Below are 25,334 nucleotides of genomic sequence, written 5' to 3' on the forward strand. Positions count from 1 at the left end.
ATATAATATAGCTTTTAACCATCAGGGTAATTTAAAGACGGGTTTGGTGGTGGAATTTTATGGTTGCAGGATGAGACCTGAGTGGAAATGGCTTCTTGGCCACGTTTTGCGTGTGATGCCTCTTGGGGTCTCCATCTCTATCTACCACTGTCAAAAATGGGTCCAAATCAGAGCAGGAAAGGGGAAATGTTTTCCTCACTCCAACACGCAACTCTGCTGCTGGTCAAAAGAAGCCCTTTTTAAGGAGCCAGCGCTTTGGGAATGAAGTGGAAGCTGCACTGTTCAAAGCAGAATGAAGATTGTCATTGCAAGCGGTGAGGGGCCTCTCCCAGGGACGTGACAAGTAAAGAAAAGACAAACAAACTGAAGAAAGAGTGAGTGCTGGTGCATGTGGAGATGAAGAGCTGCACATTCTGGGCGTGGGGAACTTGGTGGGGGCCCAGGGCAGAGCTGTACCTGTGGTCCTGGGCACATAGGTACCTACCACTCACTTTACTGCTTTTCCTAAATTTATCAGAGCAGATCCACCCTGTCCCCTCCTGTTGCCCTATAAGGCAAGTAGAAGGAAGGACACAGGAAATTGAATGTCTGGGGTGTGTTGGGCACGCTGCAAAAGAACATGGTGACTTTAATTCCTTTAGTCCCCAGGGCTACTACTCTTAGAAATACTGGGATTGCTCTTCCCGTTTTGCTGGTAGGGAAACAGCTTCTCAAGGATAAGAGCCTTTTGTCTTTGGGGGTGTCTGCTTGTAAAGCTTAGAACACATAAAGGAAATATAATTTGGCATCATGGGTGAGGGAATACATACTGTTTATGCTAAGTATTTCACCCCAAAGATGTGCCCCTTAATCCAGTCCCTAAATTCTCAATCACTGCTTGTGGGTCACGTAACATGGTTCATCTGCCTACACAGCACGCACATTACTTTGCAACTGAGAAGATGCTGGGGAATAATAGTAACGATCCAAGTCCATTCAGGTTTGGCAAATCAACAAACTTTTCAAGCCCTTTGAAAACAAATCCAGACAAAATGCAAAGGGCAACATGGTTTTGGACTGTGTTCCTTGGAATCCCGGGGTTCCTTGAAGGATCCCCATGGATCCTTTCCTTGGGGAAAGGTTGTAGTGAATCTGAAGAGGCTCCCGGCTGTCTCCCTCTTACACACCTCTTCCCTCCCCTCGCCCACCTATACTTTGATGAGAACAACTCTGCTTTTATTGGTTCTATGTATTGGCCTTCCCCTTTTGCTTTAATTTAGAAAAGCTACATCGCAACTAACAACAACTTCAAAATCAAGGCTTGAGGAATGGTAGCTCTTGGAATCTAATACAAAAAGCCCTCCTTTGGGAGATGTACCTGAAGGTTAATGGCTTGGAGAGTTTCACCTGAGGGGGTATGAGCCAGAATTTAGGGAAGCACGTTTCACTTTCCAAAATCATGTCAGCTTTCAGAACTGAAAAAGAACAAACCACTGCAAATACAGAATATATCAGAAAAAGAACAAAGTGTGGCAACACCACCAGTGAGATCAGACTCCCTTTAGCCCACAGACTTACTGATTGGAGTTTTCTGATGAGGCAGACAGACTCATGGAAGGCTGCCAGGAAATTCTGGACATCAAATTGCTTTTGCTAAGCCAACCCAGCGGTATAGTAAAGAGCTAAGGAGTCCCAGGAGAGGGGTGGGAAAGGATTGGTCTCTGTTTCTCTACCCCTGATGTGGGCCTTTTTCGATTAGGAAGTGGAGTGTGAAGGAAGTTATCGGGGGTGAAATCAACTCAGCAAGAAACCTTTTTAGACCAAAGCCCAAGGAAAACTAATAAAACCAGTTGGGCCGCTTCATGCTTATCATATGTTGTGCATGTAGGTCAGCTCGCTTTACAGCAGAGACAGACACCCCCAAAACAAAACACTCAGTTCTACAAAAGGATTTCCAAGCCCCTAAAGGATGGCCTGGTTCTTTCAAGGGACATTTGCTATTTGAAACTCTAGCACAAGCAAATATCTGACACACAGTTTCTAAATTAATGATTGAAATGAAATGGTGCCTCGTCTATGGACTGGGGATTATATTCGGCTGGGAGAAACCAAGCCCCCCAAAGCAGAGCCTTAAACAAATTACTGGTTCTATTTTTCTTAGACGATGAGCAGTCTGGAGGCACACAGCTGCTGATCTTGGAACCGTGGCTCAATGATGTTCGGGTCCATCTCAGGTTTCTTCTCTGCAGAGCAACGGTTGTTCCCCCTTCTCCTCTGGCATCTCGTTCATGTTCTAGATAGGATGAAGAGGGGAGACACTTAAGGTGGTTGAGTCTGCCTTCCTCCTCCTCCTCCTCCTCCTCCCATCCCCACATCTTAAGGGGCTCTCTGGTAACTTCATCCAACAACTTCCACTTATATAACTTAACTAGAACTATGTCACGTGCCATTCCATCTGAAGAGGAGGCTTGGAAATGAAACATTTTAGTGGGGCGTCTTGTTGTTCCCAAGAAAATTGGGGCTAGTTTCCAAGGTAGAGGGGAGAGGGCATACCGTTCTGACAGTCGTAGTGTCTACCAGAAGATTCCTTCCTCTGAACTCCTCGGGACACATCCATAAGTCCTCTTGGCCTGCTCCATTCAACCTTTTATCGCACTTCGTTCTCACTGTGATTTCCTTGTCCTTTCTGTAACGGGCTGTGATGTTCCTCATGACCTCCGGTTCCTCACTGGAACATCACACCGTGTGTGATATCATATCATCCTCTGGCTGATGAGGGTACAAGTGAGGCTCACGCTGAGTCACCTCCCTGTACATGGAGACTGTTGAATTCAATCCTTGGCAGGTAAAGCAACTGGATCTGGGCTGGAGAAAGCTCACTGATAACTATGGGGCTTCCTTTCAGGGTTCGCTGGCATGAGGTCGAAAGTGCACCAGTGCCAAGTCCACAGTTGATTCAAGAGTAGCTACTGTCCAAGGACGCAGCTAAGAAATATTTCAAACTTAAACGGATTGTATTTTTGTCCCCTCCTCAGTAGTAGGTGACCTCAAGTCCTACTTTGCCACAAAAAAAAAAAAAAAAAAGATGAGGTAGTTTGACTTGTGTCCTTTGTGCATTAGAAATTGCTGTATTTGGGGCAGCCCGGGTGGCTCAGTGGTTTGGCGCCTGCCTTCATCCCAGGGCCTGACCCTGGAGTCCCGGAATCGAGTCCCACATCAGGCTCCTTGCATGGAGCCTGCTTCTCCCTCTGCCTCTCTCTCTGTCTCTCATGAATAAATAAATAAAATCTTTAAAAAAATTGCTGTATTTTTACCCTTCCTCTTTGTTTCACATGGATTCTGAAGAATCCAGTTGTTGCTTTGTTCCAGTGCTCACCTCCCACCTCTGCCCCATGGCTCTTGACCCTCCCCTCCTCCCCTCCTCCCATGCCTTGTTTTACTATCAAGCTCTCTTTCCCTTGCCTTTGCAGTCCCTCCACCTCAACCAGAGCCTTCTTGTTCATACACAGACCATCATGCTACTCTGCCCTTTGTCCCTCCCTCCAGCCTACGGCCCACCTCCCACTCACTTGATAGAGGACCTTGTCTCTCTCTGAATTCTGGTACCTACTCTCTCCTCTTCACATCTAAGAGTGGTAAGAGCTCAGGAAAAGACTGAACGTTAACGACTGTTTGCTCTGGATTGGAGAAATTATTGGTGATTATTTATTTATTTATGTATTATTTATTTATTTATTTATTTATGCTAGACATAAAGAGAGAGAGAGAGAGAGGCAGAGACACAGGAGGAGGGAGAAGCAGGCTCCATGCCGGAAGCCCAAGTGGGACTCGATCCCGGGACTCCAGGATCGTGCCCTGGGCCAAAGGCCGGAGCTAAACCCCTGAGCCACCCAGGGATCCCCGGAAACTTTTTTTTTTTTTAAGGAATCTGTTTCTTTATTCTTGTATACACTTTCTATTTTTTGACACCAAGCATGTTACTTTTAATTAGAAAGATAGCTTAAAGTTGGATAACTGTCTACCTAGAAAAACAAGTGGATGGGTAAGAGAGAGAATAGAAATCAAGAGAAGTGGAGTTAGAAATTATTTCCTAATTCATCAAATGTCACTAACTTGGCTTCCTCATTTATAAAATCCATAAAATGGCAACCATAATGCTTACTCTCCATAACTCCCGGAGCTTTTGGGAAGATTAGATGAATTAATATATGTTGGAATGATTCTTAAATTATCTGTGGTAAGGACCAAGTTTGTTTCTATTTTTAAGAAATGGATTAACTAAATGGTTATTTAGATTTCCTTCGTTTTTACCTAATGTCCTTTATCTGTTCTAGTATCCCCTCCAGGATACCACATAATATTTAATTGGTCTGACTTCGTAGCTCCTCTTGGCTATGACATTTTTCAAATTTGCCTTTCTTGATTACTTTGACAGTTTTAAGGCATAGTGGGCAGTATTTTGTAGAATGGCCCATTATTGGAATTTGTCCAATATTTTTTTCTCATAAAACCGGAGTTAGGAGCTATTGGGACAAAGACCACAGAGGCCATCCTCATCATGTCGTATCGAGGGTACAAGCTATCAACATGATTTATGACCATTGGTGCTAACCTTGATCACCTGGTTAGAGGATTTATTTCTCTCTGATTTCCATTTTGTTTATATGTGGTCCTATTGCATGTACACAGTTCTGTGCCACATGCAACTCATTGAGGTAGCTTGTCACGTGTGTGGATGTCACAGCCATGTCAAATTGCCAGAAAGTTTCCAAGGCTTACTCTCAACTTTTCCCGCTTATCTCATCACAGGCCAATAACAGTCTGCAGACTGGCCTGGGTCCATGGCCACACTTCAAGTAGCTCTGTGCTAACGCATACAGCACAAGGAGGTTTTAATAAATCATTGGAAATCAAACTGGGCATGATTCAGACACAAAAGGTGAACTTGAGTTGGAATCTTGACATCATGGCAGTGAGCATGGGAAGGAGTCTTGGGGGAGAGACTTTTCAGTCCCTTTGTCCTACATATGTGGAGTGTGAGCCTCAGGGGAAAGGATAAGGTGGCTTCCCATGGGAATATGTGGTGGCAAGCTGGGTGTCCTGTCCCTAACTAGGGCTCTTCCCACCATCTGACTCTGATCAGAATCATTGAGGGTCGTCCTCTGAGGAAGAGCAGGGAAGAAAACAGAGGAGGAATGGGGGAGAGGGCTTAGATCTACAGCAAAGCTAGATTTCTCCCTGATGTTCTGACCTTCTGCCACCTTGCAAAAACTTAAATGAGCAGCTAAGAAAACCAGAATGTTTGAGGAGAGGCCGAGGTGCCTACTTGGAAATAGTTGGTATTCTGATAACTGGAGGTAATTTATGCTTTCAAGATAAATAAGTCAGTCTCCCTCTGGCACTGTTGTATCTGTCTTGTCTCAGGGCAGGTCAGAGAGAAAGAAATCCAGGGCTAAGTGTGGAAAACAAATCAGTAAGTGGCAGAGTTGTCCCTTCCCTCCCCCTCCACTTTTACTTTCCTTACAAAAAAAAAAAAAGGAAGAAAGCAAGAAAAAGAAAAAAAAAGGTGGAACGGAGATGTGGGTGAAGGACTAGGGAAACAAGAAATCAGGGACACAGGAGAGGTTTACTCATTTGACTCCTTTTTCTGTGGAAATGTATTTAGGATTAAATTAGACATGACATTTAGTAGACTTGCAATGGAAAAATATTTTCTTATACCTGAAGGAGCTCTGGGAAAACGGAAGAGCCTGGCAGCCAGGCTGGCCCGGCCGGGGTACGGTGGGTAGGTCAGGCCATGGCTGTATGGTGTGATAGGCTGCACAGGAGCCATGGTGTCATGGACAAGGGGACCTTACCTGCTTGTTAACCACCCCTCATTTGCCTTTCTCTGATTTTGGAGTTTTTTATCTTTGGAAGGGAGAGGAGATATAAGAAATGGATGTTATCTGACTGGGATGTCACAGACTTCCACGACCACCCATGGCCTATGTGAAGAAGTCCCTGACCCTCACTGTGGCATACTGGGCACCCCACAACCTGGGCCAGCCTTCTCTATGTCACTGTTCCCCTCTACCCTTCTGCACCTATTCTTTCTTCATCCTGGAAAGGCCTCCCTCATCACTCGTTGTTGAAATCTCATTCAGTCTTAAGGCTCCAGGTCAAACATTCCCTCCTCTGAGAAGCCTAATCCAACTCCTTAGGCTCAATCAACAGCCCCAATCCCACCCCTTGCTGCCTATTGAAAGTCTAAAGCCCACAGCACTCACAACATTGTTTTCAACAATAATTTATATGCAAGACATCTACAGGGTGCTACTGTGTGTCAGGCACAGTGCTAAGAGCTTATATAACTGTCTTAGCGAATCCCAGGAGGATCTAGCAAGTGGGAACCAGGATTACCTTCCTTCTGCTGATGGAAAGGAGAGCCTCTAAGAGACCAGGTCGTTTGCTGACAGTGATACGGTCTATGCAAGAGGGGTTTAAACCCAGGACTTTCTCCTATTGAATCCTGACTCTAGCTGAACTACCTCACTCACCACACTCAGCCCCCACGTTGGTTATCCATGAACCTCACTTTGGCTCCAGGACCCCTCACGGCTGCAGCCTTCTTGGGAGCACAATGCCCATCAGATTGTCCTCTGAGTTCCCCCTTGACTCTGGGCCACAAAAGGAGCTGGGGACTATCTGTTGGCTGATTGTAAACTTGCTTGCTTGAGCTCCCTCTCAAAATCTTATCGCGGTAAAGCCTTGACTCAAAAGTCTGTAGCCCATACTGCTCACATAAGGAATAGCCTAGCAGTCCGGAAAAACCCAGAGTTGAGTGTTAGTGGCTGGGTGTGTGATTTCCTTGATACTGAGGGCTTTCATGGTTAGAAACAGAAGGCTTTTGAGCGCAAATGAAGCCTTTTTCTTAAAGACCAAACTAACTTCAGCTCTGTCCGTCTCAGATCTGCTGCAAAACTAGAAACTTTTCACATCAGTCTCTTCCTCCTGGCTTGAGCAGAGATCTGTCATGAGTCTGTATCACCACCAAGCAGATGAAGCGTCTGCACCATCAAGAGTGTATTTGGAAGCCAGTGGGTTGCGTCTTGTTTTGTCTCTTGTCTGGGGACAAATCCCAACTTCTAGGCTTTTGAAATAGCTCAAAGGATGGGAAGGCATGCCTAAAACAAGAAATTCAAACACATACACACACACAACTTTTATTTGTGTGTTTGTGGATATGCACTTACCTCATCAACTTTTATTGAGTCTCTAAACGGAGTTCGTTGGCATGTCCTTGAGAGGAAACAGAAGTGGAGGTCTTTGAAGAAAAGATTCATGGTGTCCTTGGAGCCAGAAGAGGCTTCGCCACCAGCCTCCAAGAGTGTTTCCCTTGCTTTGGAAAAGTAATTCTCAGCTATTCCCACACATTTCTTTTCCCACATGATGTTAGCAAGCTTTCCCCACTCAAACCCCACTGGGATTTTAAGTACTATTACAGGGCATTCACAACTTAATTTGGAGGACTAGCCTCTTGATAATGCTGATTCTTCCCATGTAGGAACATTGTGTATCTTTCCATTTTTTCATGTCCCTCAATCAGATTTTAGATTTGTCTCTAGGCAGCACTTGCTCATTTCTTTAACTGTATCTCTCAAGGTTTTGTATTGTTGCAGCTATGGTTGGGGTATAATGTTGAATTCATGCTATTTTGTTTTTCAGAAGAGGGTCTCCTGAAATTAGGCAAATAGGCTGGATTCCTATTGCGGGGTTTCCGTGGCCTCACTTCGTGGGCATGTGCTCGCGGGCAGCTGCACACTGCAGGAATTCGGACTTTGAGGGTGATGGGTAGGGAGAGGGGTCCTTAATCACCAAGCAAAGGTGGGTCTGAATCCATTGCTTCCCCAAACCCAGGGGCTTCAGTGATCACCTGTTGTTGCTCACACATCCGCAGGTTGGGGGAGATTTAGCTCATCTAGTTGGGGGCTTGGTTGGGGTCCTCTGCCTCTGGCTGCGGATGTTGAGTTTGTGTCGAGCTTGCTCTGCTACTCTTTAATTCTGCATGAGGTGGACTTAAGGTCTCTTAAGTTCTGGACATCAAACTGGTACGGCCAAGGCAAGCCATATGGCTGAATTCAAAGTTAGGGACGGTGTGCACACTATCCGGAGGGTGGAAGTGAAGCCACGGTCATGTCTCTGGCTGTTGCTCTCACTGGTGACCTGCTGACTTGCCCCACTGGTGTGCCCAGCAGCCACCCCGCAGCTCCTTCGCTTCCACCAGACTTCTCTCTTCAGCTGCTCTGAAGCATGGGCCAGGCTCATGGACAGCTCCACGGGGGTAGAGAAATCCACCAGCAATTCTGCAGATCTGCCTGAATGTTGGGGACTTGGAGGCAGTGAGACACCATATAGGAACTAGTGCGTCCTTGTGGGCTCCAGTTGGCCATTGCTCTGCCTCGCTTTGCATACAGCTTTCCTTTTCAAGGGCTGGATCCGCTGGCCTGAAGCCTGGCACCAAAGGCAAGCATGATGCCCTTCAAAGGACTGCTTAACTCACTCCCAAGATCCCAGAAGATCTCATCCCTATAATAAATCCAGCATATCCCTCCTTATGATTCTGATTCTCTGCTGGAACACTTCCTCCTGTAGCAAGGGAAGGATATGTGGCCCATGATGAGGCCAGGGCCAGGGAGGGTAAAGAATTGGGGCCAGTAATGTATTCTCCCAGGATCACTGTGTACTCCGTACAAAGACAGGAGCTTACATGCAAACCCTTTCTGAATATTTTTGTAGGGGCAAAGGCAAGTGTCCTTCCAGTTAACTTTCAGAACACAGCAACTTTAAAAACCTGTGTGTCACATTTTGCTTAACTACAGATTTAACCCTGCTGCACTATCCACTTTAAATGATCTGAGAGACTTCCAGACAATGACCCCTCGGGAGAAGTTACCAATACTTCATTAGAAAGGGATTTTTAAAAAATAGGCTCTCTTTTCAATCAAAGCTGAAGGTCAGATCGCATTCTAACAAACGCCTCTCCAACAAAATTATGTAAAATAATTAAATTTCTAAGGTCTAAATCCTGACCCACTTACTTGAAAGAATATTTGATAGGTTAATAGGGTAAATAATTAAACAACCCTGGTCTCTTTAGAGTTCTTTTTAACAGGATTTGATCTTTAGTATAAATAATTTCTTCTCTCATTTGCCTACCACCATCCTGGATTCCCCGTTTGTTGCTGGTCGAAGCTGTGGGCTTAAGTAACACTTTAAACGTGAGTTTCCTAAGAAGCCTTTGTGCCTTTATTTTTTCTTAAAACAATTTTGGCTTGCCTGGCCTGGGACAGTGGCTTTGGGGCTTTTGGGGAGATAAGACGCTTCAATGTTTTCCTGACAGCTGAACTAAAGAAAACCTCTTACACACACGTCATCTGATTTGCCTCCTGTCATTTTGATCTCTCCTTCTGACAGTTCTGATCTAATTTTTCTTTCTAAAAAGGGTATCAATTTCAAGGTTCATAGTTCTCAGGATTTAGAATCTTTGATTAAAAAAGTGAAATTTAATCTTGATTCAAGGGTAGGGAATGTGAGCAAGTTTAGTGGGCTTCGCCTCCGATAGAAGACTCCTGTGACCAGTATTTATTATGGTAATGCTTTGTTATTATAAACCTCCTATGAATAATATTTTGGGGAACTACTGCACAACAAGGCATACATTATAACACCCCCGTTGGGAGGGGGGGTGACATCAACGAACTGAGAAGCACAATTATCTCATGGTTATGCATGCCTATGAAGTGTGTTATTACTTTTGTTTTTTACAACTTGTAGAATATTTTCATTGTAGGTGAAGCATCAGACACATTTTTATTCAAAGGAAGAGAAACAAAACGAAGGTTGTGTGTGCTGTGTGTTCTGAATAGTACCCTCGTGGCCCCAACCCTCTAGTTGGGGAGCTAATTTATAACTGAGCGTCTCACGGGCGCCAGGACATTCTGCTTTATTGTCTGTGTCATGGTCTTCTGATATCCATGGCACAAAAGGAGTCATTATTTGGAAATAGCGATTAGTCAGTTTGAACAGGAGGGTTTGCTGGTTTGCCTGCAGTAAATACGGTTTTAGGTTAATTTAGTAGAAAAAAAATTAGTAAGGCTTGGTGTTTGCTTGCTTGGTGTCCTAAAAAGCAAGTAATCCTGCAGCTGGCATTTACTTTGCCAGAGGCTTTAAGGCCATACAGAGAGGGCTCTGGGGGGAAAAAATAAGGCAAAGGATGGGGAAAGAAACTGAATTAGCAACTAAATACTAAGTGTCAAGTGATTAACTTAAAGTGTCTCTTTTAATCCTCACAATAACCTCCCAGGTGGAATTTACTCTCCCTTTTTGCAGAGGTGAGGAAATCCAGGCAGGTTGGGATGTTCAAATGGGCCGCGTGCACTGCTTGAACACGGTGGAGCAGATAGTCAAACCAGGGTCCCCTTGACTCCGTAGCTTAAACATGCCTTCATTCAACTAGCGCTTCTTAAAATGTGCTTAGAATGGGAATATTGTGGATGATGATGTGTGGAAAAGAGACAGAAGGAGGGATGGGCCATAATCAAAATGTATTTGGGGAATGTGAGATCAAAGACATTTATATGCCTTAAAAAAAAAACTGCAGAACTTCTCAGAGCATTTAATATACAATTATGCAGCATTTCTCAAATTTATTTGACCTGAAATTCCTTTCTTTTTCCCAGAAAGAGACAATATTAGAGCCCTTACAAATTCATTTTTCTTTTCAGTGGAGCATTTGGTGGTATTACTGTTCTGAGAAACACACCCACGTCTCTGCTGGCGATAGCCTGACGGTCTTACACATCTGTTTGGAGCTCCCTCAAGCAGTCGTGCTTGATTTGAATCCAGATATAGGATTTGCTCTGAGGAAAGAGTGAGTGAGCAAGTCTGAATCTGCGTGCAAGGAGGTTAGTGTGTGCACCCACTCCTTTGCTTGTCTTTTTACTTTGATTATGAACACTCTGGCCACTTGTGCATGCTTCCTTCCTTGTGCAGGCTCCTGCCCCAAGCAGACGTGGGAGGCAGGCCACATACACGGGTGATGCTATAACGTGATGTCCAGTGATGGTGACTGGATGCCCAGAGTATAATGCGAGCACAGAGGAAGGAGGGACTATACTGGAGAGGGGAAGGAGGGGCAGGAAGAGATGCCTAGGTTTTAGGGATGGAGTAGGATTTAGTCAAGTGTGTCAGAGCAAAAGAGTGGTTTACATTGAAGGAACAGTTCTAGGAAAGGTCTAGAGCCTGAGACAACACGATCTGCTTGAGGAAACCGAAGTAGTCCCAGCCATGGCTGGAACATAAACTAGGGGGCAGGGAGGGTAAGAGCAGAGCTGCTGGGATGGATGGTGGGCAGAGTGTCCATGGAAGACCTTGTGTCGGTGGAAGACCTTGTACATGATTGAGGAAACGAGATTAGTACATGAGGAGACACTGTGGGGTTTGAAAGAGCAAACAATAGGGTCAGATCTGGGTTTTGACAAATTCTTTCTGTGGATAAGGCCCCAGCCTGGAGTTGAGGAGGCTGGTGATGAGGAGGTCGGGGGGGGGGGGGGGGGGGGGGGCAGAGTCACCTGCTGTATGGCCGTGGGAACAGTAATGGAGAAAAGAAACAGATTTGCTCCATATGTAGGAGGGCGGATGATTGGGGGCTGACTGGGAGTGAGAAGTGGAGAAGACGAAGGACGATGTAACTGCAGCTAGAGCACGGATTTGTTCATTTGTTTCCTGCTGAGGCCTGGAGAAAAGTGCACGGGGAACTTAGGAAGAGGTCTTAACTAGGACTTGTATGCCAAGTAGTCAGCAACTTAACTTGGGAGCAGAAGAGCCACAGGCTGCATGTCAGACCTGGGCCTAATTTCCACATGTACCACGTCCTGGCTGTGCTGAGTTGGACCAGCTCCACAGACCTTACTGTCCTCATCTGCAGGATTGGAGACAGCCTCTGGCCTGGGCTCAGGTGTGAGGGTGCCTTACTTGTGGCCTTCCTCTCTCTGTGGTGGGACTGATGCTGCCCATCGGGCTCGCTAAGCAGACAACCCCTTTCCCTCCTCACCGGAAGCTTTGTGCTTGGTGCAAGAAGTCAGTCTCCTTCTCAAATAAACAAGGACCATCCTTCTGACTTGGATATGTGGGAAATTGTGCTCCTCTGCTAATCCTTCCAAATGATCCCTCAAGGTCCAAGAAGGAACTTGCAGGGTGTTTGTGAGGGGCAGATGACATCACAGATATAAAACACTCTGTAAACCCTGAGGGTTTCTTCCATTTGGTTGTTATTATCCTGGACATGGATTCTGTTCTTTTCAGCCATAAAACTTCCCTGGAGAGAATACCCTGGTAGGTTTTACTCTCTGTTCCCTTTGCTTTGTACTAATACTCCACAATTGTGGTGGTCTTTGTGATTTGCTGTGTTGCCAATGATGGTGAGTTATAGCCCTACTCCCGCTCATTTGCTTCCTTAGCCAATGAAGGAATCACCCAGCCACTAAGGCAGCCCTCCGTAGATGCCCTAAGGCTCTGAAGATCAAGTCCTAGTGCCCATGAGAACCTTCGGTGACTCCCTCTCCATCCAGAACCACAGAGGTGCTGTATTAGTATTCTTCTACTGTGTAATGCATTATCCCCCAAACCTAGCAGCTTAATGTCAGAAACATTTATGTTACACTTTCTGTGTGTGTGTGTGGGGGGGGGTGGCTTAGGTGGGTGTCTCTGCCTCAAGGTCTTTCACAAGGTTGCCATCGTGATGTCAGCTGGCACTGTGGTCTCATCTGAAGGCTAGGGCGGGGGTGGAGGGGAGCCCAAGCCGAATTCTGTTCCCCAAAGTCTACTGGATGGAGAATTTGGTTCTTTGCTTTCCAGCAGTTGGAGCCTCTCATCAGTTCCTTGCCACGTGGGCCTCTCCACAGGGCAGCTCATGTCTTAGCAGCTGAATTCCATCAGAGCAATCACATGAGAGAGCAAGGAGGGTAAGGTCTCTTTGTAATGACCTTACTTAACATGAGTCGGGTTCCTCTAAGTCCTTAAAGCTCAGAACTCAGCTCCGTCTTTGGCCTCCTTATTCCAGTTTTAGCAAGAATCCTACTGAGTCAGTTTAACCAGAATCCCCTACCCTTGGTATCTTGATACCTGATACAATTCCTCATTCCCAGCCCTCCATGTCTTATCACCCTGGCCGGCCTCCGGGAAGGACCCTGCTGTGTCAGGCTAGCCAGATCCCCCTCATTCCTCAGGTTTCCTCTTAGTCACTTTCCATCCACTGATTTCCATCCCACTCCATGGTCATAAGTCCCACTTGTCCTTTGTACCCAGTTCTACAGTGAAAACACTCTTCTTCCTCTATTACAATAGCTCCGGACTAAAGTTTGCCTTCACTGCCCTAACTTCTGTTTGGCTCTGGTTTACTTTGACAGTAATCTCATAGCATCCCATCACTCCTGCCATATTCTATCGGTTAGAAGCTAGTCTCTGTCCAGCTCACACTCTGGGGATGGGGTGTCCAAGGCCATAATACCAGGAGGTAGTGAACATTGGGGGTCATCATAAAGGCCGTGTACCACAGGTCTCATAAATAGTGGTCATGGGGCTCCTTCTCAGGGGCTCACAACCTCCAAACCACTGCTCTGCTTACTATGGTTCCTTTCCACTGCCCATGGTTGGGCCAATGGTCCAGGCTTTAATTTCGGTGCTATTCTTATGAAGCTCTCCAAGGACCCTGAGCCTTTTGGCTTTCACTACCCAATGCACACTTGGCCTGGGCTCCTGCCACGTTACTCTCCTCTGCGGCCCGGAGCTCCTGGCTCCTACTTGTTCGGGAGAGGGCTCAAAGAGGAGCCAAACTCAGTGTAGCACTGAAGAGCCACATTTGATTTTCTGGGCTTGGAAGGCAATGAGTTCACAATCAATCCAGACTTACTTGATAACAAAGGCCTCATTGCCCCCAAACAAATCCGTAGCAGTTTGTCGCGGATGTTTTCTGTCCCAAATGGTGCCTCTGTCGTCCCAAATTTGTATCCACCATCTCTGAGGAAAGTTTGCAGGTGGAACCAGTAGGGCCTGTGGGTCTCGGTAAAATTCCTAAATGAATCTTTAATGCCCCGAGAGCCTGGAGTGACCTGCTGTTTCCACAACACGTAAGCAATCCTCTCTAATGAAGTTGAGCATTTCCCTTTTGGACTTGCTAAGTTGTGGAAAATAAATATGAAAGAGGTTTTAAGATGCCTCCTGATCCGGGGTGAGCACAATTGCCCTTTTGTTTACCTTAGTGTAATCGGATCATTATCTAGCTTCCCCATTTGGAAGAAGCCTTGAACACATATTAACCTGTTGACTGTATGAGTAGGAATTTAGGAAGACTTCTCAAGCTCCAAACCCAGCTCTTTTAAAGCCAAGTGTAAAGTGGTCTTGCCTTGTTTTTTATGTTGACTCTCATTAAAGATTTGTGTAAACATAGCTGAACGATGACTGCCTTGCTTTTTGGTGCCAACCAATTATGTAAATTGGCTTTTGCTGGCGGAGGGTGTTTTTGATCTATAGAGTCTGTAAAAGGTGGAGTCCTTGGGTGTTGGTTGACCTTGACCTGAAAAAGGAGAGCACTTACCTCTGTATCTCAGGGTCCAGTAACAGACTGCAGGGGTAAGGGTGGGGGAGGCGGTGGCTTTCCATCCCAAACGTGACAGAGTCTCATTCCCCAGAACCACCACAAGTGCCAAAAGGAGGTTTTGTGCTTCTCTTCTCACTGACCCTCTGCCTGCCCCCATCTGCCCAATTAAAACAGCGAGGCCACGACCTGCTGGCCGCCTTCCTGGTTTCGCTCAGCCGACCCACCCTCTCTGCCTTTGGAAGGCATGATGGATTGGTTTGAAACAAAACCATCTCATTCCCAAACTGAAAGGTTCCTTTTTACGTTTGGGAACAACTTGAAACCACTGGAGAAAATCATGTGCCAATTATGTATAAACTCCTTTACCACAAGGTATAAAGGAAGCCATAATTCGGGGGGCTTATGTTTGATTGAATTCATCTGTTTCCATTTTGTAAATAGAGAGCCAGGAGAATCCATAGTGGTGGACAGTTGATATAATGCAGCTTCTATTCCCCGGGCGAAAGAAGGGGTGGCCCTGTCGCTTCACTCCCTCAGAGCCTGGCTTCTTAGGTGTAAGGCATCACAAGAAACTCCTAGTCTGGAAGGGAGGTCAGCCTTGTTGGAGGCAGCACCAGACTCACCCAGAACCATAGACATAGAAGCGAAGGGACCCTGTTTTGTCAACCACCCAGCCAAGAACAACAGCCTTCAACCGGGGAAACACCCCCACCCCCTCCTTGTCCGGGATGAGATTTACACTGATGGGTCTGTGTTTGCCAGCAGCTGACAAGTCAGACTTCACCCTTAACATCCCTAAGTGTGTTGGTACTAATTAGGTGAAAAATGAGATGCATTGTTAAAACCGGCTTTCCTTTCCTGCTTGGCAGCTTGACATTATGGGACACTGAAACCTCATATTGCCTCACAGAAACATGCCCGAGGGTAGCTGCATTATGGCGGGGGGGGGGGGGGGGGTGAAGGGATGGTGGGAAGATCCAGTAAGGGAAAGAAGAAAGGTCGCTTTACCACTATTTTCAGCTGGTGTTAAGGAAAGACTGACTTGTTAATGGGCATAGTAGATTAATCGATATGTCTTTCCACGTGTGTGTGTGTGTATGTGTGTGTGTGTGTGTGTGTGTGTGTGTGTGTGGTTCATGACCCCTGACGTTGGGATGCACCGGCTTGGAAGTCAGACAAACCTGGGTGTAATCTCAGCTTTTCCACCTAACTGGTGACATGACTTGTGGTCCCTTCCCGAGCCTCAATGTCCTCATCTGTAAAATGGGGATACTTCATTGAGCTGTTATTATTTAAATAATATTTAAGAATCATGAAACATCATAAAAATGAATTGTTGGACCTTTCTTTTCCTTTCTGGGCCTCTCATTTCCTGAGCAGGCTGGCTCCTGTATCCTCTACTTTAAACTCCCCAGGATGGACCAAGAGGATTCCTTGCTGTGTGGCAGAGAATGGCCGCACTCAGAGGTGGCAGATAAACCTTTTCTAGATATTTCTTTTTGCCTGGGCTGCTTTACGATTTACCTTTTCATGATTTCTGTTTTCTCATTGTTATGTTTTCAAATACATATTATTTAATTTTTACTTTATGTTCGCCTCTATCTTGGTGACAGTGATAACTGGCCCTTTGGATTGCCACCCACCTTAAATCATTTTCTTTTGCTAATTTTTAAAATACAAAAATATTTTCCTCCCAAATGAAAATGGATGGCTGTTGGAGAGTCACTACTGTTTTTATGAGGTCAGCTCTCGATTCCCTGGGGACCAGGGGCTTCAGGCTCACATTTCATGCATTATGCAGACCCTTGTTCTTTCCTTGTCCTCAGCTCTAGTCTATTCTTAATTCAATTCTGCAGATATTTCATGAGAGCTGAGTGGTTTACATGAATGATCTAATTTAATCTTCTTGACCGCTTTATTTTTATTCCTGTTTTTACTGAGAAGGGGAGGAGGTACAGAGTTATTACACAACTTCCCAGGGACTCTCCAACTAAACCGTGGCAGGGCTACAGCTGGAACTGGGCGGTCTGACCCCGAACCCAAGCGTTAGGGATTGCGCCTTCACCCTCCAGGGGTTGCTTCACCTCATTGGGAGAGATGGTGCAGGGATGCCTGGGTGGCTCAGCAGTTGAGCGTCTGCCTTTGGCCCAGGGTGTGATCCTGGAGACCTGGGATCGAGCCCCACATTGGGCTCCCTGCATGGAGCCTGCGTCTCTGCCTCTCTCTCTCTGTGTCTCTCATACATAAATAAATAAATTCTTAAAAAAAAAAAAAAAAAAAGGAAAGATGGTGCAAAGGAATGCCCAAATAGTGGAGCACAAATCGGATAAATCAAGATTGGCCTGTGAAGCGGAAGGACCCCAGAAATCAAATGTGGAATTCAGACACAACTGGGTGCTTACACCAACATTTAATCCTCCAGGCCATTCTCTTCTTCCTTGTCTGGAGTCTCCTCTACTCTTAGAAGCAACCAAGTCCTAATTTCTCAAAGATAAATGTTACTTTATTACAAATGAAAAGAAAAGAAAAAAGGAGCACACCATAGCTTTCCAGGGCAAGTCACTCCTGACATCCGAAAATAAACGCGGTTACAAACTGCCTGCCTCTCGGCGGTGAAAATTGTGTTCAATAGTTATCAAGAGTTGTACTCAAGCGACTGCTCCTCCTGCAGCTCTGGAGTCTTATAATTGTGTTCTTGTTCATGATTTATGCCGCAACCACACAGTTGACATATTTTTCCTGTTATTTGTTTCAGGCACTAGAATCTCTCAGGCTTTTCCTAGGCCTGAGACATAAAGGCTCCGTTTTGCTTTTCGGAGGATTTCCAACCCCCTTGGGGCAATCAGACCTTCCTGGGTTTGCTTGGTGATTTGACCGTAACTTTTTTCATGAGGCAGCATCTTGGACTTTCTGGGGAGCCCTGTCCCCTCCACCCATTTTATGAGCAGGGGTGGCTCATGCCTGCAAAGACAGACCAAGACATTTTGGAGGGTCAATCCTATCAGCATTTCCAGGGAAATCTGTCTTTGTGGGATGGGTGATGAAGGGGTCTCAGAGCCCGAGCGGCACGGTAATTTGTTCCTTTCCAGACAAGGATGGTCTTATCAGGCTTGACTATCCGTGCTCCTGAGACGGTGGAGCTCTGACAATATTTGCTTTTGAAAGGCTGGGAGTCAGCGAACCCCAGCCTCTCTGGTTCCCTTCAAGGCAGCTGACCTAATCTTACCCTGATGTAAGCAATTTTAATTCATGAGATTCTGCTTAATGATTCTGGTGATTTACATTGTTGTCATTCTTGAGCGTTATTATGTTTTCAAAGAAAAGGATCAGGCCTGTGGAGACATTTTCCTGTAAATGCTTCCTTTGAAGGACACTGCTCACCATGTAAGGGAGAGAAATGAAACAAAAGAGAGTCTGCTGTAAGACAGCCAGGGTCTCTCCTGAGCACCCTGGAAGAATGGCATCTATTGTACTATGGGGTGGGGGGGCAAGGTATCTGTCATTTGCTATGTCTCCTCCTGGAGCCTCAGAGTGCTCTTGGGTCTGTGGGGATTGTGAGGATTCCCCACTGCTCAAGGGTGGCTTCACCTAACATTATTCTCCAAAGCAGAGTCCCCTCGATTCCATGGAATGGGGTTCCTACCACCCCAGAGATACAGTGGGCACTCTGCAAAGCGCTTAGAGTGGGAGAGCATGCTATGAAGGCAAACTCAACGAGCCAGGTGGTTATTCAAAGACTTGGAAGAAAATTACAGCAAGGAACAGGAAGCTGGAGACTATAGCTATTACTTGAGGGCTGTCTTTGCTGAGAGACAAAGAAGATTTGCTCTGGCCGGTTGGTAAAGGGTACCCCGAGTGGATGGGATGATGCCTGGGTATGTCTTTCCTTCAACCCTGGATTGTGTGTCTACTATACACCAAGCACCGCTTGGGGAGCTGGGGCTCACGAGCCTGTATCAGCTCTCATTTGAATTATTGTTAGAGCCCCCCCAAAACCATCTTCTTGCTTCCGTCCTTCCTCTTCCTCTCAACAGTCGGTTATCAACAGAACAGCCAGAGCGATCCCATGAGAGCGTGTGTTCGGATCGCGTCACCCCTTTCCTCGCAGCCCACCAAAGGCTCTCCCCGTCTCTCGGGGTACGAGTCTCTACAGCGAGGGACCAGGCACACGAAGAGCTCTCCCCGACACCTGCCGCCCCAGCGCAGCTCCTCTAACTCCTCATTCGGCGCCCAGGCCCAGCTCCCGTGGGAGCTCCCTCACCCCTGTGTGCACCTCTTTGCCCCCTGCTGGGCCCTCGGTTTTACTTTTTTTTAATTATTCCTTTTTTGTATATATATATATATATATATATATTATATTGGAGTTCAATATGCCAACATATAGCATAACTCATCCCGTCAAGTGGCTCCTCAGTGCCCGTCACCCAGTCACCCCAACAGCCTCCACCTCCCCTTCCACCACCCCTTGTTCGTTTCCCAGAGTTAGGAGTCTCTTATGTTCTCTCACCCTCTCTGATATTTTCCACTCATTTTCTCTCCTTTCCCCTATGATCCCTTTCACTAATTTTTATATTCCCCATGTGAATGAGACCATATAATGTTTGTCCTTCTCCAACTGACTTATTTCACTCAGCATAATACCCTCCAGTTCCATCCACGTCGAAGCAAATGGTGGGTATTGGTCGTTTCTAATGGCTGAGGAATATTCCATTGTATACATAGACCACATTTTCTTTATCCATTTGGGCCCTCAGTTTTAGCACTTACTCTGAGATCAACTCATTTTTCTTTCCTCCTTGCCACTGCCTCACTGATATCTGAGGTTCTTGCAGGAGGAACTGGGTTTTACTTGTCTCAGGATCAGCCCAAGACCAAGCACCTGGTAAGTTATTGTTGAATGAATGAGTGAACGAATGAACGAATGAGTGTGTGAGTGCCTCTTCTCCGTGGGTATACACGTGGCTCTGGTTGAGGTGCTCTGTGGTAGTCAGCAGATGGACCCCACAAACAGGCCCTGTTAATGCTTCGCACAACCTCTCATGTGCTGTGATGCTCAATGGCTGCATCCAGTAGCGAAAGCATTTCATTTTCTTGCCTCAAGAGACACCGAGGGTCTGCCCACCCTCCCATTCCTGGCTCCTAGAGAAATGAAGCATGGCCAAAGGATTCTCGCTTACTTCCTCGGGCCTGGGCTGGGCCCCAGGAAAGGGTGGGCGGGATGAGGGAAACACCTGTGGACCCAGGCCTGTGCCCTGCCGGCCCACTCAGGGGGCAGACCCCCCGTCCTCCAAGCTCTTGTAGAGCCGGGCTTTGTAGCCTGGCCCCCCCCACTCTCTGAGGCTCCGTCGGTATAAATATTGTTCTTTGAGGCACTCCACTGTGGTGGGCAGGGAAGGAAAAGTCATCACTGGGGGACATGTGTCTGCTGTGCCTTTTCCAGAAGGTGAAATGCATGCTGGGCAGAGCCAGCTTTGCAGTCTGGCTGCTGTGCCCTACTAGGGAGGAGAAACCCTGCAGGAGGCTCTGCAGGTGCCCCCCCTTCATCCACGTGCACTGGTGGTATCTACTGTGGCCAGGCCTTCCTTGGGGGCAGGCACATGATGTGTTCCTGGCACCAAAACGGTTTGGAAAAATGAAGGGGGGAAAGCCATTTGCTTGTGGCACGCTGCCCAGGCGGATTAATCCAATCCCTCTGAGAGAGCTCTTCCTAAACAACTTGTAATTAAGCCTGGGAACTCACGGCCACAGGAGGTTATGAGGCCAAATCCCTCAGTAGGTTTCAAAAAAGGGAGTTGCTGTCCGTGTGTCAGAGTAGCATCTTTCCTTAGATAAGCTGGCAGGAAGTGTGCAAGGGCTGTCGGTGGGTCTGCTGGGGCACAGAGGAAATGCAGTCCCGGGGAGAGGATAGAGGGAGTGCTGATGGCAGTAGCTGACTGCCCCCCCCCCCCCAGCAGTTGTTATGCGCCTGACTTCCTGAGCTAAGCACTTTATTTGCATCTGCTACTGTGCCATCCCCATTTGACAGATGAGGGGAAAGACGCCCAGAGACCTTAAATAACTGGGCTGTGGTCACACAGCAAGGGCTTGTGGACTTAAAATCTAAACTAAGACATAGTATCACTTGGTGAGCTCTCAATGGCTGTATCTTCCTTCCCATGCTGCCATGGGCTGGAGTGACCTTACCCAGGCCACTCGTGTCCTTTCCCTGAAACAGTGCCAGGTGTTAGAGAGAACGCTGGATTTGGAAAGTGCCTGTATTCACCAGCAGCATGACCCTCTAGCAGTTTAATCTCATGTAATCTTGAAATTAGGGTCCTCCTCTGATAAGGGAGACATAATAATACCTCTCGTACCTATTTTGGGTGGTTAAAGGGTATGATGTACTGAAGGGGCGCCTGGGTGGCTCAGTCAGTTAAGTGTCTGCTTTGGCTCAGGTCATGATCCAGGGATCCTGGGATTGAGCCCTAAATTGGGTTCTCTGCTCAGTGGGGAGTCTGCTTCTCCCTCTCCCTCTGCTCCTGCCCCATTCATGCTCTCTCTCTCCCAGATAAATAAATAAAATCTTAAAAACAATGTTATGATGTATTGAAGTGCACAACGCAGAAGTGCTATTCAACTGTTGGGCTTTGGAATGAAATTATCTATTTATAGTCATGATAAAATGAGAGCATTAGACCCAGGCTGTCCAACTGGCCTTTCTACAATGATGGAAATATGCTGTATCTGTGCTGTCCAATATGGGAATCACCAGCCACATACAGCTATTAAAGCCCTTGAAATGTGAGACTGAGAAACTATGTTTTAAATTTCACTTAACTAATTTAAATTTAAACAGCCACGTGTAGTTAGTTGCTACTGTAGTGGGTCGCCTAGGAGATGTTTCAGCTGGAAGACCGTTCAGTCCAACCCTTTTGTCTCATAGAAGAGGAGACAGGTTCTTAGTGGAGCAGGAACTTGCCCGGAATCATACAGGAAGTTAGCAGACAACAGGTCCAGAACCAGGTCTTCTAACACCCTGATAAAGTGGAGAATTCCCCCAAAATTCTGAACATCACTGATTTAGACCAGGAGATTAGAAAAGAAGACTGATCATTCTCCAACCGAAGCCCCCATGAAGTAAGCAGCTGATGAGCCACCAGGAAGACTCCAGTCTTGAGGGTTCTCTGAGGCTCGAGAGGGTGCTGAGACAAGGGTGCCCACACCCACTGTGTGAAACAGTGTGTGACCATCTCCACTGGGAGCCTCACTCGGTGCTCCTTGACCGAGGATGGTTCTTCTTCCTTAGAGTCAATAGACAGGAAACGCTCTTTGCACTTGGAGCCCATCCTGACAGTGACAGAGACGCCTGCGGCTAAGTCCATCTCACCGAGGACTGGCCTTGCCAGTAACAGGGGGCGCGGGGCTCCCGTGGACTGTAATGGTATATCTGTGGAAAGAAAGAAAGGGCCTGTGGGGAGCCTGTATCCCCAGTGCCAAATCACAATGCATAATTGGCCCTGATTTTTTCCATATGTATCAACAAAAACAGCGTTGCTTTCATAGGAGATGAAAGCAACCCCTTTCTTTGGTCCTATTTCCTCTCTGTGTATAGTTCCCAGGTCTCCACTGGGTTCATCATTCTCTGTGTAAAGCAAACTTAAAAGAGACAAAGTCAGAAATTAGGGATATGGAAGGACCTATGGAGAAAATATCTTTATGTTTTCCATGGCAAAGACATAGTCTGCTTTCTTCCTTTCCTTAGCCAGAAAAAAATTAATTTGTCAGAGTGGTGTTGGGATTGTACTCTTGGAGTGGTGGAAGCACCTAAGTGCTTAATAGCAGTAGGTGAACGTGTACATGTTGAACTATCTTTCTTAAAGGACGCTCATTCATTCAACACCCCTTTTGTGTTAATCTGCTCAGGCCGCCACAGACTGGGAGGCCGAAGCCACAGAAATGTATTTTTTCATAGTTCTGGAGGCTGGATATCCACGACCAAGGGGCCATCAAGCTTGGTTTCTCCTAAAGTCTTTCTCCTTGGCTTGTAGATGACTGCTCTGTGTGTGTGTGTGTGTGTGTGTGTGTGTGTATGTGTGTGTCCTCACATGGCCTTCCCTCTGCATCAATGATATATTTTCCTCTTCTTATAAGGACATGGGTCCTGTTGGGTTAGGGCTTGCCCTATGACCTCATTAACCTTAATTATGTCTTTAAAGGCTCCATCTCCAAATACAGTCACATTGGAGTTCAGGGGTACAGCATACGCACTTTGAAGGGATGCTGTTTAGTCCTTGATACTTTTATTTAGTACTTTTGTACTGGGCACTGGAGATACAGGGGGGAAAAAATGATATAACAGCCTGGCCTCTGGGAAGCTGGGAGTCTTACAGACTTGTAAAAAAAAACGTAACACAATATGCAATTTGTATACACCAAAGCCATCAAGGGAGAAAATCTCCTTTGTTTTGGAGACGGGGGATTCTGAGAGGGCCAAGTAAATTGAGTTTGGAAGGAGAGCCTGGCAAAGGCAGGATGGCAGGAATAAAGGAATAAAGAATATAGATGGAATAAGCCTGGCTTCTGAAAGGTTCCAAAAACACTTTCCCCAGCTTCAAAGGCCTAAACTTCCATAATTAGAGATAATTTCTTTCATTAAGACTTTGCTTCCTAAGGAGAAAAAAAAAAAGGAAAAACGATAAACTATATTGTCAGAAATGATCTTGATTATAAATATCATAAAACCATGATACAAGGTGGTTTAAGCAGTAGTGGCATGAGATACTTTGCATGAGCACATGGGTGGTGGGGTGTCTTCCAAGCATAGTCTGGTCACTAACTGGATGATGGCATGAAGGATTCAGGCTTTTTCTCTGTCCATTTTGCTTTCCATACCACTGGCCTTCGCCACAGGCTGGATCATCTCCCGGGTAGTGGAAACTGGGTCTATGTGATTACTTACTCACGCCCTGTAGGAGAGAAAAAGAAAACCTCACCCCCAGTCATTGGTGCTGGGGTTGGTTTGTAGGCTCCTGAGATCTGATTGCCAAATTTTCAGGAATTTTGCGTACTGGCTGTTGAGCATAGCTGTTACTAAAAATTAAACTATATGAATTGAAAATGAAATTAATTACATATGGGCGCCTGGGTGGCTCAGCCAGTTAAGCGTCTCCCTTCATTTGGCTCAGGTCAAATGATCCAGGGGTCCTGGGAACGAGCCTCACATGGGGCTCCCTGCTCAGTGTGGACCTGCTTCTCCCTCTACCTGTTGTTCCTCCTGCTTGTGCTCTCTCTCTCTCTGTGCCAAATAAAAATTTTTTAAATCTTTAAAAAATAAATGAATTACAAAAACAAAGATAACAAATACTCAAAACTCATCACTTCCTAATTATTTCACTACTTTTACTATTACCTATGCCCTTGACACTATTTACATGGCTCATATCTGTATGATGGTGACAGTAGGTTATGATGTGCCACTGTACTTCCCTCTCCAACCCCACATCAATGGCTTGAAATTAGCCATGGTGGGCACGTTTATAGCTCATAAATGGACAAATGCTATGAGTCAGGTAATGATTCACTGTTTTTTGATTCACTCTTAGGAAAGTGATGGAGAAATGTAAACAACGAAGATCGAACTTTAAAGAGTGTTGTTCTGAAACTGTTAACATTGTGAATAGTACAAAGACTTGAGGACACATTCTTCCAGTATTATCTGATTCAGCAAAGTCACTGGTCCTATTGACAAATGAGTGAAGTTCTGACCAAATGTCTTCATTGTCTTACTTGTTAACATAAACAAAAGCAGCCAACATCTGTCAGTTGCAGACCTAGGTTGGTTATAGATGCAAGAATGGCAAAGCCAATTAAACTATTCTATAAAAATCAATTGGCTGTATGGAATTTACAATAAAGAACGATGCATGTTTTGTGTCTGTGTGCAGATTGGCTTCTACACATCCATTAGATGAGTAAAAATTTAGGATAGATGTATATGTGTCTATAATATAGACATATATAGAGATACCCGTATGTATAGATACTTGTATGTGTGTATGTATAGATATCGGTATCACTATGTATGTATGAAAGCATTTTTCCCTGAATAGTCCATTGTTAACATTTGCTAGTACCACTCTGCTTTTTTTTTACATTAAAAAAAAGATTTTATTTATTTAATTAATTAATTTATTCATTAATTCATTCATTCATTCATGAGAGACACAGAGAGAGGCAGAGACATAGGCAGAGTAAGAATCAGGCTCCCTGTGGGGAGCCCAATGTGGAACTTGATCCCAGGACCCCAGGATCATGACCTGAGCCAAAGGCAGATGCTCAACCACTGAGCCACCCAGGTGTCCCAGTACCATTCTCCTTTAGTTTGATTGGGCCAATGCCCACGCTTAAACCTGTATTACCATGTATTAATTACCCTTTGTGTCTGGGAATGGGTGGTTTCCTGAACTAAATAGAAAGTTTGTTAGGAAAATGAAGTGAGGGGTGGATTTAGGTTAGGCAACTAAAAGTACCTATGACTGTAAAGTCACCCGTTCCCGCCAGCAAAAAAGACACATTAATACAGTATCAGTCGTCATAGTTCAGTGTGAATTAATGAAAGACACCTTTTCCAATAGTATAGGGGGGTCAGAGCATGTTGTATGGTACTATTGACAATTTGTGCTGGATAATTCTTTGTTGTGGGTCCACTGTTTTATATGCTATTGGATGTATAGCAATA

General features: G+C 45.8%; 1 long non-coding RNA gene across 3 annotated transcripts in view; it reads left to right on the plus strand.

Annotated features, from left to right (window-relative positions):
* Positions 1 to 24,452, plus strand: part of LOC106559680 — a 57,466-nt gene extending 33,014 nt beyond the window's left edge. For 2 of the 3 annotated variants that reach the window (XR_005369690.1, XR_005369691.1), the window contains exons 5-8: positions 7,687 to 9,239; positions 10,746 to 10,925; positions 12,480 to 12,600; positions 24,199 to 24,452. This is a non-coding gene — a long non-coding RNA (uncharacterized LOC106559680). The remainder of the gene's footprint in view (positions 1 to 7,686; positions 9,240 to 10,745; positions 10,926 to 12,479; positions 12,601 to 24,198) is intronic. The other variant, XR_005369692.1, reaches the window with a different exon arrangement.
* The last annotated feature ends 882 nt before the right edge of the window (positions 24,453 to 25,334 follow it).

The sequence above is a fragment of the Canis lupus genome, chromosome 14 (genome assembly GCF_011100685.1).
Source record: "Canis lupus familiaris isolate Mischka breed German Shepherd chromosome 14, alternate assembly UU_Cfam_GSD_1.0, whole genome shotgun sequence".
NCBI lineage: Eukaryota > Metazoa > Chordata > Mammalia > Carnivora > Canidae > Canis > Canis lupus.